This window comes from Nicotiana tomentosiformis, chromosome 8, assembly GCF_000390325.3.
Source record: "Nicotiana tomentosiformis chromosome 8, ASM39032v3, whole genome shotgun sequence".
Lineage (NCBI taxonomy): Eukaryota > Viridiplantae > Streptophyta > Magnoliopsida > Solanales > Solanaceae > Nicotiana > Nicotiana tomentosiformis.
Genome location: NC_090819.1, coordinates 89227100 through 89240391, shown reverse-complemented (window position 1 = coordinate 89240391; position 13292 = coordinate 89227100). Strand labels below are relative to the sequence as shown.

General features: G+C 36.5%; 1 long non-coding RNA gene across 10 annotated transcripts; it reads right to left on the bottom strand.

Annotated features, from left to right (window-relative positions):
* Positions 1 to 300: 300 nt before the first annotated feature.
* LOC104097191 (uncharacterized) lies at positions 301 to 10614 on the bottom strand. 10 transcript variants are annotated; one of them, XR_686494.4, is made up of 5 exons: positions 8127 to 10077; positions 6238 to 6611; positions 1832 to 2038; positions 904 to 1291; positions 301 to 778 (listed from the first exon to the last, which is right to left on the bottom strand). It is a non-coding gene; the product is annotated as an uncharacterized lncRNA (long non-coding RNA). The 10 variants fall into 10 exon arrangements; XR_686489.4 differs by adding an exon at positions 10091 to 10614 and having other exon boundaries at positions 444 to 1291; positions 8127 to 9369; XR_686491.4 differs by adding an exon at positions 10091 to 10601 and having other exon boundaries at positions 444 to 1291; positions 8127 to 8265.
* Between the last annotated feature and the right edge of the window lie 2678 nt (positions 10615 to 13292).

Sequence of the window (13292 nt, the reverse complement as noted above, 5' to 3'; positions counted from 1 at the left end):
ATTTTCAACTCTTATTTTAATATCCATGCTCAAAAATAGAGAATGAATAACCCAAAGAAGGAGCAATAAATTGGGCGAAAACCATGAAAGAGCAAGGTTTCAATCCGATAGAGGAAGAAAATGCTAGGTGATTTCTTCCCGCTCGCTTAAGCCTTGATGGATAGAGTTATTCGGTGCAAATGCTGATGGAATGTAGCAAATACCTAACGAATAGTCGAAGTACGCGCAAGATCATACTGACACAACTGTTATAAAAAAGAAAAAAGAAAAAAGTAAAAAGAAAAGTAAGAGAAAGATATCTAAAGCAGAAGAAGGTCACAGGCTTCAGAGTACCTGCATTCATTAATTATCCAGTGAAGGACCGAAAATACTTATGATAAGAAAGCCATTAGAGAAGAAAAGAGATATAAAAAGGCTTACAAGAAGAGTGAAGAAGACAAGGACAACTCACATAAAAGAGCAGTAAATTAAACTCTCACTCTTGACTTGTATCCTCTTATGACTGCAACATCTCCATCAACCGTACCATATAGACATTGATGTTTTACCAGATAATAATCCAACAAATACTTTTAACTTTGTTCAGTCTAAGTAGTGGTCACCAATAATCAAGGACATTACAATCACCATAAGATATTACCTTGACTTTGAGACAATGAGAATATGTTGTATCGCGTTTGTCAACAATTGACACTCTCAACCTTTCTACCTTCTGATGTAGCAAGTATCTCTTCTTCCCACCATCAACAACTAACTTCATGTTTTTGGCTTTATTTAACTTGCAAAACAACAGGATGCAGGTAGTGAAAATCACAAAATGTCAAGAGGTGATAGTTTATTCTAAGTTTATCAAATCAAGAATTGGATTGGTATTGTTTTCAGTCTCCTACATTAAATGCTTACCGTGCAATGGAGTTAGTTTTCTTGTCTCCTCAAATAAATGCACCAATAAAATTTCAATGCTTGCAATAAAACATTAAAAGAGTCAGGTTCTTACCCTTTAACCATCCTCATTGGAGAATCCAATGATCTAAGGTACAAAATGTTATATATGTCAAGAACAAGTAACATGGGTCATGCCATCGCACGAACAAGACAATGTCAAGATCAAACTTAACTTCAGCTTATGGTATATGTTCTCATTTGCATCATAAATCCATGTTCCCTTTATCTGAATGCAGCAGCAGCTATCCAGGCCATTGAGTATTAAAGACATGTAAGGACTACCGTGAACCGTAAGATTAACATGTATGCATCATAGTAATGTGCAGCAGCCTTAGCTTGCTCGCCCCTGAAATGACCGAAAGGCTGAAACAAATAAGGAAATCAACCGCACAGACCATCTGAATTAATTAGACAATTCTAATAATTACCCTGGAAATAACTCACACATCCAGATATTTGGGAAGGTCTCTCAAAAGTAGTCATAAGATACTATATAAATTGTTACTGTACTTGACCTGATTGCCACTATTTTAAATTATTGCAAGTGGAAGAAAAGAATCTTTCTTTACTCAAATTTTCAGTTGGAAATTGATCGCTTGTGAGAAATTTGTAATGAATTCTGAGATATGTCTACTTCCTGAACCTTGTAAAGTAACAACATGAGACAAACTAAACAAGTCACATTAAACGTTTTGCTACATAACACTAAAATCAATTATAGTTCCATGATACAGGTTGGAGGTATTAATTTTTTTAATTCACTTATTCATTTCCATAAATCAAGAAAAAAACATGCACTCCATCAAATCCTTTTTGAAGTTTTCACGACTGAGCCAAATTTCTACTCGATACATGATAGCACAAGGAAATGAGCATTCTTTCATACCCTTTTCTCCTCTTTGGACCAAGTATGAAATCATCATCATTGCTAATTGCAATCAGTTTTTAATCGTTTCTTTGATTTCACATCAGCATTCTTTGATGCTTGCTGCGGCACTTTGGAACTCTCAGGTTTGCTCGAGATTAGTGGTGGCGGAGACTTGACACTGACAGGGGACAACAGACCATGTTCCATCAACCTGCAAGTATATGCCTAAGTCCAAATACTTCAGCATTCTTGTAGATTCAATCCATTAATTGTTGGACCAAATACACACGTCATGGAAAGATGTCTAGAAGTGTACAGTCTACGGGGAATCAACAACAACAACAACATACCCAGTATTATCCCACACCGTGGGGTCTGGGGAGGGAAGTCATGTGTACGCAAATCTTACCCCTACCTTGTGAGGATAGAGAGGCTATTTTCAATAAACCCTCGGCTCAGGAAAGTATAAGCACTACATTAATGAAAATATAGACAAGGAGGGACAGTACCAAAAAGCCAAATAAAAACAGAATAAAAACAACAAGACACTAATGTGATCAACAATGAAAGAAAAACGGTTAGTCATAAAAACCTACTACCAACAAAAGACAAGACTGCGTGCCAATACTACTGTTATGAACACTCTAGACTACCTACTCTACTGCCCTAATCTTCGACCTCCATACCTTCCTATCAAGGGTCATGTCCTCGGTCAGCTGAAGTTGCGCCATGTCTTGCCTAATCATCTCTCTCCACCTCTTCTTTGGCCTACCTCTACCCCTCTGTAGGCCTTCCAATGTCAACCTCTCACACCTCCTCACCAGGGCGTCTGTGCTGCTCCTCCTCACATGACCAAACCACCTAAGCCACGCTTCCCGCATCTTGTCCTCAATAGGGTCACACTCACCTTGTCGTGAATAACCTCATTTCTGATCCTATCTAACCTGGTGTGACCGCACATCCATCTCAACATCCTAATCTCTACTACCTTCATCTTCTGGACATGGGAGAGCTTGACTGGACAACACTCAGCCCCATACAACATCGTTGATCTGACCACCACTCTGTAGAACTTACCCTTAAGTTTCAGTGGCACCTTCTTGTCACACAAAACACCGGAAGCGAGTCTTCATTTCATCTATCCCGCCCTAATACGATGTGTGACATCTTCATCAATCTCCTCATCCCCTGAATAATAGACCCAAGGTACTTAAAACTCCCTCTCCTAGAGATGACCTGCGGGTCCAGCCTCACTTCCCCTTCCCCTCATTGAGTCTCGCCACTAAACTTACACTCCAAGTATTTTGTCTTGGTCCTGCTCAACTTGAAACCTTTAGATTCCAGGGTCTGCCTCCATACCTCTAATTGCGCGTTCATACCGTCTCGCGTCTCGTCAATCAATTAATATCATCTGCAAATAGCATGCACCACGGCACCTCCCCTTGGATGTGGTGCGTCAGTACGTCCATCACCAGAGCAAACAAAAAAGGGCTGAGTGCTGACCCCTGATGCAACCCCATCATAACCGGAAAAAGGTCTGAGTCCCCACCCACCGTCCTCACTCGGATCTGTACTCCATCATACATGTCCTTAGTCAACCTAACGTAGGTAACATGTACACCTCTAGCCTCCAAACATCTCCACAAAACCTCCCTCGGGACTTTATCGTACGCCTTTTCTAAGTCGATGAACACCATATGCAAGTCCTTCTTTCTCTCCCTATACTGCTCCATCAATCTCCTAACAAGTCTACGGGGAATCCAAAAGTGAAAAAGAACATGGCTAAAATCAATATGTAACTGAAATCAAGCAAGACATATAGAGATTAAGCATTAACATTGTCTATGATCTATATATGCATTGAAAGCATAAATATTAAAATTAATCAGAAGCAAAGATCATAAAATTCCTCGTCCTTGAGCTAATATTGCATTCTAAAACTTCAATATCTGGTTCATCATAAACTCATGTTCACTGTATTGAGACTATGTAATACAATCCCATTAAAGGTGTTTCATTACTCCACATGCACATGATTTCTGTCTAATAGCTTGTTCAAGCATTAGATAATTAAGCGTTATATTTTTAACATCTGACAAAATTTATATTACAGTTTTCTGAGACCAAAATCAGATGTATGGATATTACACGGATATTGACATCATAATAATTACAGCAAAAGCAGAATGCTCAAACCATCTCATTTTCCCTTTATCAAGAAGGACACATGTTTAATGTGATCTGATTATAATTTCTTACCAGCACTACATTTTCTTATTTAAGAATTTTTATGTTTTTAATTTTATATTTTCTTGTTGTGGATGTTTGACAATGTTCAAGTGCCAAGTCTGGTGGAAAGCAGGATAGATGACTCCCATTGGCATCTTTGTGAATATCTGGAGGCAAATGTGAAAGATAACAAGGTCACTGCATTGAAAAGTTCAATGGGATGTCAGTTCACATAAAGTAAGGGAGAAGAAATATCAGTAGCGAAGAGTGAGATCGAGTGTTAGCTGAGTGTAACCGCGACCTAGGCTACTCATTTTATGCCATGTATTGAAGGACTTGAATATCTGCCATTTTACACTTTACTAGCTCATATTACTTGCCCGGGATGAGTTAAGAGTACCAGCTGAGCATAACCATCACATTCTTATCCTAAATGACCTAGACTACTCTTTTCATCTTAAATATCTGCCATTTACAACTTACCAGCTGAACTAATCCAACTGGCAGCTATCCGACAGTTTGCAAGATCCAGGGCTACCTTAATTATAGGCAAACATAGTTCTGGAATATACAAGGCAGCAAGAGTCTGAAGTAAGAATTCTGAGCAGCATTAAAGATGTGCATCCAAGTAGCAGTATTTTTCAGGAGATTGCAGCTATTTCCTATTATTTTCGCCTCAGAAAGTCAAGAACATTGGGAAAATACCTCCATCCCAATTAAGGGGGCAGTTGCACTGAGATAGTTTGCAACCAAAACAAGAAACGAAATTGGTGACTAGGTTGAGAAATATATGCGATCAGAATCTAGAAGCAATGTTTAGGAATATATGGGAAAATACAACTCAAAAGGTGCTCAATGGGCGTTTGAAAGGAGAAGTGGTTTTGGGGCTAGTAGCAATCCAATTTCTAGAATATAGAGGTTCCAGTGGCCAACAGAAAGCAGATCTAAGCAAAAGAGCTGATGATGAAATTACCATTTAGTTGGAACTGGGAACTACAGCAGTAAGAAGCTGATGTAAATAATTTACAATGATGATTCCCCCACCATTTTCCAATGAGCTCTCCATTGTTCGCCTTTAGCCACATGTTTTCAAATGTTGACGTAAACGATTCCTGAGCTTTTCTGATCCTGCTGAAGTCCAAGAGAATAAGAACATGATCTGATGGAAATATGACAGGGGATTTGGATGATATCTGGGGCTACCTCTCCATGTGGTTGAAATGTGAAAATTGAAATCTGTCAAGTCTGAATTTGGACGTTGACTCGTTCATCCTGGTCCACGTGAAACGAGGACCTGTCATCAACTAGCTAAAAGCTATCAATAAACTCTGAACACTTCATTGCTCTAGAGAGTCAAGTTACATCCTTTCTTCCAAATAACTCATCGTATTAAAATCTCCTCCTGACATCTAAGAACTCTTCATTCCCAAAACAAACATGACAAAGCAATGGAGAAGCAGCTTTTTTCACCTGTACCATCTTCAACTTCTTCTCATCCTATGATACAAAACTCACTTCGATACTTCTCCTGGTTGGGATCGTTTCACTCAGGAATTTAAGGGAAAGAACACTGTGTTTCGAAAATTTCCTGGACAGATGTTGGCATTCCTGGGTTGAATTTCATTGTTGAAAGTGAGAATTTGTGTGTGCATATTACTATGGGGTCAAGTATGACTTGAGTACTAACTTGAAATGCCTAACAAGGTTCTGCATGAAAGAAGACATCGAGGGATGACTTTTCCCCCTCATCAGCAAAAGTTATCAAGTCTGACAAGTGAGGAAATTGCAACTCCTGAAGTGTTTCTATTGGGGGAACAAATGATAGAATAAAAGAAGGTAACTGTATGAGGTAATGCCTTAATAATACTCTAAAGACGGTAGACAGGGTATCTCGTCTATCGCATCTGTTTTTTTATTTGTTTCAATCAGAAGTTATATTACCAGACAAATATGAACAAGGTAAGTATCACAACTAAAATAAAGTTGTTCTATACTTGTTTATTCTCTCATAATTCATACTGGTAAATGATACATGTCATCTAGAAATGTGTTTGGCCAGTAAGAACATGGGAATACACATCTTTTGGTAGACACATGCCACAATCCAGAAGATGCAATTTCATTTCACAACATAATAAAAGATCAGTCACTTATAAACACTACCGGACATCTGATAGAGCATAACGCGAGGCTACCTCATATATAAATACAGAAGCACCTCTCTCAGCAAACAAATGATGAAATTGTCCTTCACTTGTAGGGTGGTGTAGAACATATCTTCTGCAGATAAACATAATGATGGTTATCTCTTCCTTAAGCCATTGCCTTATATGTTACATCTTTGTCTTTCGACCTTGTCAATTCCTGTTGTGCTTGCTGACTTACCCAAGTACTAGTACTGCAAGAATTTAATCAACTCCCCGGAAGCACCTTATAAAGTTCTCATAATCCACTTCTCGTCCAAGCTTAGATGATAGTTGGGAATCATGTTAAACCCAATCATCACAAATTAAAAAGGATCTCACCGTACATATTAAGGGCAATTTAAGGACCAACAAGCATGTATAGTCTGCATAAAAGAGAAATTTCTTCCTCAACCATAAATCATAGTAAGATAGAACAACCCTTGGACCACCAGAGGTTGCACATTTCAGCAAAGTAGAAACATGAGAGAACTTTAGATGGTGGCCCTAAGCAGGGGCAAAGCCACACTTAAGCTAAGTTGCTCCGACATAGCAGTTTAGGTGCCGCACCCGTGTCGACAAGACACTAGTATGGGTGTGGGTATGGGATCCGTACCGGATCTGATCAAACAATTTTGGGTACTTTGACCACGACGGATCGAAAAATTCGAGACGAGATACAATTTTATTACCGAAATCAAAACTAAAACTAGGGTAAATTTGAAGAAAATAATATATCTTATCTAGGAAATCAATCTTTTACTTATCTACAACTTGAGAATAAAAAGGAAATCCACACTTTACAAGCTATACGTAAGTATTCCACAAAATTTCTCACAAATTAGAGAGATTTATATATATTTTAATTATTTTTAGCCGGATTCCCGCACCCGTATCCGTACTAGGATCCGTATCTCCGAATCTTAAAATTTACATCTTGAAAGATCCGACCTCTAGATCCGCACCCGAGTCCGAGCAACTTAGCACTTAAGTTAGGGTGGTCAATTGATCACCTTTTGTCGGAAAATTATACTGCGTATATAAGTAAAATATTTGGTTTTAGAGGTACATAACATATATTGAACACCCTTTGTTGGAATTTTTTTTTTTACTTATTTCAAGTTTGAACACCCTTCAGAAAATTCCTGGCTTCGCCCTTGGCCATAAGCTTCCATGAGGTTTTTACGTGAACATGATGGGATCTTACAATAAGGTCTAAGGATTGTGAAAGACAATTTTCCCTAGAAATATAGGCTACCGTTGGCACAAAATTTTATTGTTCCAAGCTTTTAGCAGGTTTCTGTCCGTTTGAAAAAATATGTGTCATGCAAAGTCTTATCCATGAGGAGATAAAAATGATGAAGACCTTCATGTAATGCAAAGCTCATATTCTGAAGATTAAGTTCAGCATTGAGATATATAAAATGAAACAAGAAGAATCACAAGTGGAGTAGCAAGTATGATTATGATGTTTAAGTTAATGTCATCATTTCCTCAATTTATGGATTCTATAACTCAACTTGGATTTTGGGACATTAGAAGTCCCACTATAAAAACAAATGTTCTATGTGTCATTAAAGCCTGCAAGGAACTTCGTTCAAGGGATTGGACCAACAACATGGAAGTTGGGATGTTCTTCTGAAGGGAAACATTGGACGGCATTAGACCACATGGGAATCGAGCAGATCACATTTTTAGTTGATGAATGCAATATTCTCAAAGTTTCCAAGAAAAGGCAATAAAGATGCAAAACAAGAAAGACTCACATAACGATACCTTACTGCAATGATACAGCAATGCTGTTATCAATTCTTTATATTGAAGAAAATACATCGAGCATCTTGAATTTCCTAGCGAACATCATTTCCTATCTATGACATAAAAGATGTGGGCAGAGTTACCTGAAAATTGTGCTGGTGGGAGGCAGAAGGTACCCGATGGAATAGTTGAGGTGCACGCAAGCTCGCTCGGACACCACCGTCATCCAAGAAAAGACAAAATACATCAATCCTATTTCGTAGGATACAGCATTCCCTGTGACTTGAAAACATCCAATATCAAGTTGTACTTCAATGCATGACCAATAACTCCATATTAGTACCGGTAACAGATATTTTTGTGAAATGGAAATAGGAATGTAAAGCAAGAAAAGCAACCTTAATGCAGTGATACAGCAATGTTGTTATTGAAACCTAATATTTGTAGAAAATACATCAATGATCTCCTTTTCGTAGGAAACATCACTTCCTATGAAAGGAAAGATCCACCATCCACTAGTACTTCAGCACATACTCAATATCTTCTTATTAGTAGGAGTGAAGTGAGTATTGTGAAATAAAAAGAAAGATGCAGAACAATAAATGCTCACGTGTGACACCTTAATGATCAACAGCAACATTATTAAAAACTTTATATTGAAGAAATACATCAAGCATATCCTATTTCTAAGGAAACACTATTTCCTACGACATAAAAAGTCTAATATCCACTTTTAGTTGTATACACGAGAAATTTTTGTAAAATGAAAATAAAGACGTAAAACACAAAAGGCTCAAATAAAAATAGCTTAATGGAATGGCACAGCCAAGTTGTTATCAAACATTTATACTGAAGAAAATACATCAAGCATCCCCAATTTCCTAGGAAATCATTTCCCATGACATGGAAAATCTAACATTCGCTTTTACTTCTAGACAAGATAGCTTGTAAAATGGAAATAAAGATGTAAAACAAGAATGTCTCATACACGAGACCTTAACACGATGACACAACAATGTTACTATCAAAACTTTATATTGAAAAAATCACATCGAGCATCCCCTATTCCCTAGGAAACATTATTACCTATGACATGAAAAATCTAATAGCTTTGTAGTGTACCTGTTAGCATCAAGCTAATAACATGAAGATGTAAGAGCCGATTTGGGTGTTTTGTTAACAATTCCATTCATAGTTTATGATTCTCTCCTTATAAGTAAATTAGTTCTGATATTAACAAAGGCATGTTTCACCATCTAGTTCTGTTTTGTATATACACTTGAAGAAAATGACGAAATCCTTGAGTCCGAGCAACAGATTTGAGGACCATGAGGGGATCATGCCGAGCATACCTCAGTTTCTCGAAAGTCCTAATCCCAGACATCCCTAGTTGGAGAAGGCTTTTGTTAAATCATTTAGACCAACACCTTCTATGCATGCTCGATGGAGAGGATGGTAAAATTTTGTAAAACAGAAATAAAGATGTAAAACTGGAAAAAGGCTCACGTAACACCACATTCATGTGACAATGTTTTAATCAAAACCAAATACTGATGAAAATATCTCAAGCATCTCGTGTATTTCTTGGGAAACATTTTCCTATGACACCAAAAATCTAACATCCACCTTACTGCCGAACATGATCCAATATCTGTGTATTAATACCTCCTTGGTAAGTCTCGTAAAATGGATATACCTTTAGAACTAGTTGCACTAATCGATTTCAAATCCCATACATACAAGTATAGTTCTACATATGACTCTTAGGACAAAAATAGCCTACATACTTACCAAGAAAACTTACCAAAACTCTGCCATTTTCAGTTGAAGGTATCTGTTTTGACAATGATTCATAGAAAAACCTCAAAGGAGATAACCATAAAAGAAAATAAGCTTTTGGTTATCAGTTTCAATTTTTTCAGAAAAAAGGGTGTTCAAAAAGCAACAAGCTCATGAATTTATCCACTAGATAAATCATTAATACACATGAAAAACCAAATTAACAAGAAATGTCACACACCCAGATAAAAATAACAAAGAAACCACAGGAAAAGTGAAATCTTGAACAACTTCAAAGCAAAAAAAATATGATCTTTCTGAAGGGTACCTCAGTTTTAGAGACAAATATGGTGGATTTACACTTAGAATCCACATGTGGCTTGAAAGAGGTCTCAACAACTTCCTCTTTGATCACAGATGAATCAATTTTAGGCATTAAGGACAAACCCATTTTGATAGCTACTGTTTGGTTTGACCTTTGACCATATTAGATTTGGCCTCAGTGGCCATCTCAAGAATTGGATTAAGGATTAATCAATAATCAGTATCATCATTCATCTCTGTGGTGAAATTTTGTGGTTTTAACTGCTATTAGACTCGGAATACTCGGTTTTTTTCAAGGAAATTAGCGGTACGTTTCCCGTTACTTTTGCGGCAAAAAGCTGGTAAGTATGTTACAGCCTTGATCATAATGCATGTGGAAGTTGGAATAAGGAAGTTTATGAAACGACGACGTTGCTATATATAGAATGGGGTAAATTTCTGGTAAAATATTTCTAACAAGCCCTGTACTTTTCTCCAAAGGTAAAACATGCTCTAGTAAATCAGAAGTTGGAAGATTGCCATTTTGTTTTTTCCTTTTTATTTTCATATAAGTATACTTAGGAAAAGGTTTAGGTTATTCGACATTAGCTATTATGTGTTTAAGCATGTGTCAAAATGGTATTTTCAAAAGTGTTACAAGAGGTTTATGGTATATTTAGACCTTCAAAACACAAATTGAATAAAAATTTATTGGTAAAAAAAATGTTGCGATATACTTTTTATAATTTTCACAATCTTATATATATCATACCTGAATATAAGGGTGAGCGTTCGATATTTTGGTTCAGTATTTAAGAACTACGGTTCGGTACTTCGGTATTCGGTTTATCAATTGTATATACCAAATACCGTACCAAAATAGTTCGATACGGTTCGGTATTTCTTGTTTGGTTCGGTACGGTATCGGTATGATTTCAGTATATCAATTTGCATGATTTTCATATGAATAAAAAAATTAGGAAAGGCGGCAACGACCAGACATTAGAAAGTGAACTAGAGATACTCATGGCGAAAAACTTTCAGTTTTACTTTGTGATCCCACATTGAATCTTGAAAAGTTTTCAAAACCATTCATGTTCTAATAGTTTTTTTCTTTCTCCAACATGATCCGATAGTCAACTCAGAAAATTCGATAGATTAGAGACATAACAGCTAGCTCTAGCAACTAGAAAGTGTTGTGCAACTAACGAGCGACATCAAAATATTTGTAATTTAAAGCATATAATATTTCTAACATTTTGAATAGCCCATAATAGATCTAAGTTTTAACCGACTTTAGAATCAGAACAATCAAAGGATAAGCAATTAGCAATGAAATTTGCAAATATGAAAAAGAAATAGTGGAAAGTATGAATCTTGTAAGAGAAAAATGATGAGTTGCACGAGGGCTGCCTGCTAAACACCTAAACGTAAAGGAAAGATACAGCTAATGGTTGGATACGTTGCTGCTGCCTGCGAATTGTGAGTAACATTTAGTAAAAAAGTTCGGTATTATCGAAATACCGAAATATAAATATCTTAATACCGAGAACCGTACCAAACTTTCAAAAAATTCATACCGAATTAATATCGTAGTACCGAAAAACTGAAACCGAAGTACCGAATTAATTCGGTCCGGTCTAATTTTTTAATTTTTTGGATTTTATGCCCACCCATACCTGAATAGCCAGGAATTTGGATGTTTGATTTTCATTAAAGTGGGATCTTTGAGGATACAATAACTTCAGTTAGGTATGTTGTCATGTGGGCAAATATCAAGGTGGTAAACATGGAATAATTGATTAACGTTTATAAGTTAGGACTTAGGAGTAAAGTTGTTCAATTCTTCAAGGCTTCTTTAAAGTTGTACTCTTAGAGACATCAGTTTTACCTCTTATGAGCACTAGTCTATGGTCAAAATGGCTAATAATTTCCCCTAGTAGAAGTAACAACAACAAAAATTCTTATTCTAAACTAAAGGTGATTAGGTTGATAATTTTTCACTGAAATTTTGCAAATTCGTGATTAGATTGGGATGAAGAATGAGCTCACAGTAGTTGAAACTCTTATGCAGCAATGCATCTTTGAAATGTTTTGATGGTCAACTTGCTATCAAATTGATAATTGATTCCGACCAATTTTCGTCCACTTTTTAGCTTAAGATTTAGTCAAATCTCGAATCTAAAACACTATTGATAAACTTTTATTGATTGACATTTCATACAACATACTCCCCATTTTCTGGTCCAGAGAACTTAAATGAAATAAAGCAGATAAGATTTGGAGTTTTTTTTTTTTTTTCTTTACTTATTTTTGTTAAATCCGCCTTGGTTTGGCGGGAGTTTGGCTTGGACCCCTACCTTTTATATTAAAATCCAAAAGAAGAGTACATACGGTAGGGGACATATATAAAATCTAACCTCCATAAAAACTAAAAGATGAATTGAACATTTCCAATTCTGAAAAATATAAGTGCAATTGCTCTAAATTATGAATAAGGGATAGTCAACGATGCTTTCACATGTGAATAGTAAAGGACTCCTCTCTTTACCATTTGAGTAACCAAAACAAAAAATAAACATTATGCTTATTGTTAGTCTATCCATAACATTATGTACAAAATATATTCTTGGACCTTCTAATTCTGAAGTTTGAGAAACCTACCCTCTAGCTTGAGCTGGAAGAAAGGAGGAATAAAATTGGATGTCAACACTGATTATTCCAAAACTGTGTAGGAAATATATTTTGAGTTGAAGCTTCTTTCAACTCAAAGAATATATTCTGTCATGTACGTACTTCACAGAACTTTGTAGGAAATGAATGGGACGGAAGCATTTTATGGGTTAAGCAAATTGGCAATGAAAGGTCAAACACTTGGTGCCAAAATGAATATGGAATATCTTTTTGAGCTATAAATACAAAACCAAGAAGCAACAAACTATCCACAAATCATTTTAAGGCAATTCCAGAGGAACTAAAATTTATAGAAGAGAGGCCTTTACCTGAAGTGAAGAGTCTTTGTTTATTAGCCAAGGATGACTTGCCTACATTACCTTCCTCCCTCAAAACGTAGCTCCCTTTTGGGGTTGAAATACTAGGCAGTCATCTTGGGCTATATTGACAGGCTATTCTACATCATGTTAGGCCTCTTCTTCTCACAACTGTGACAAACATCATACCAAGTTATGATATTCTGGGAGAAGTACATAATTGAAGTAAGACGGGCG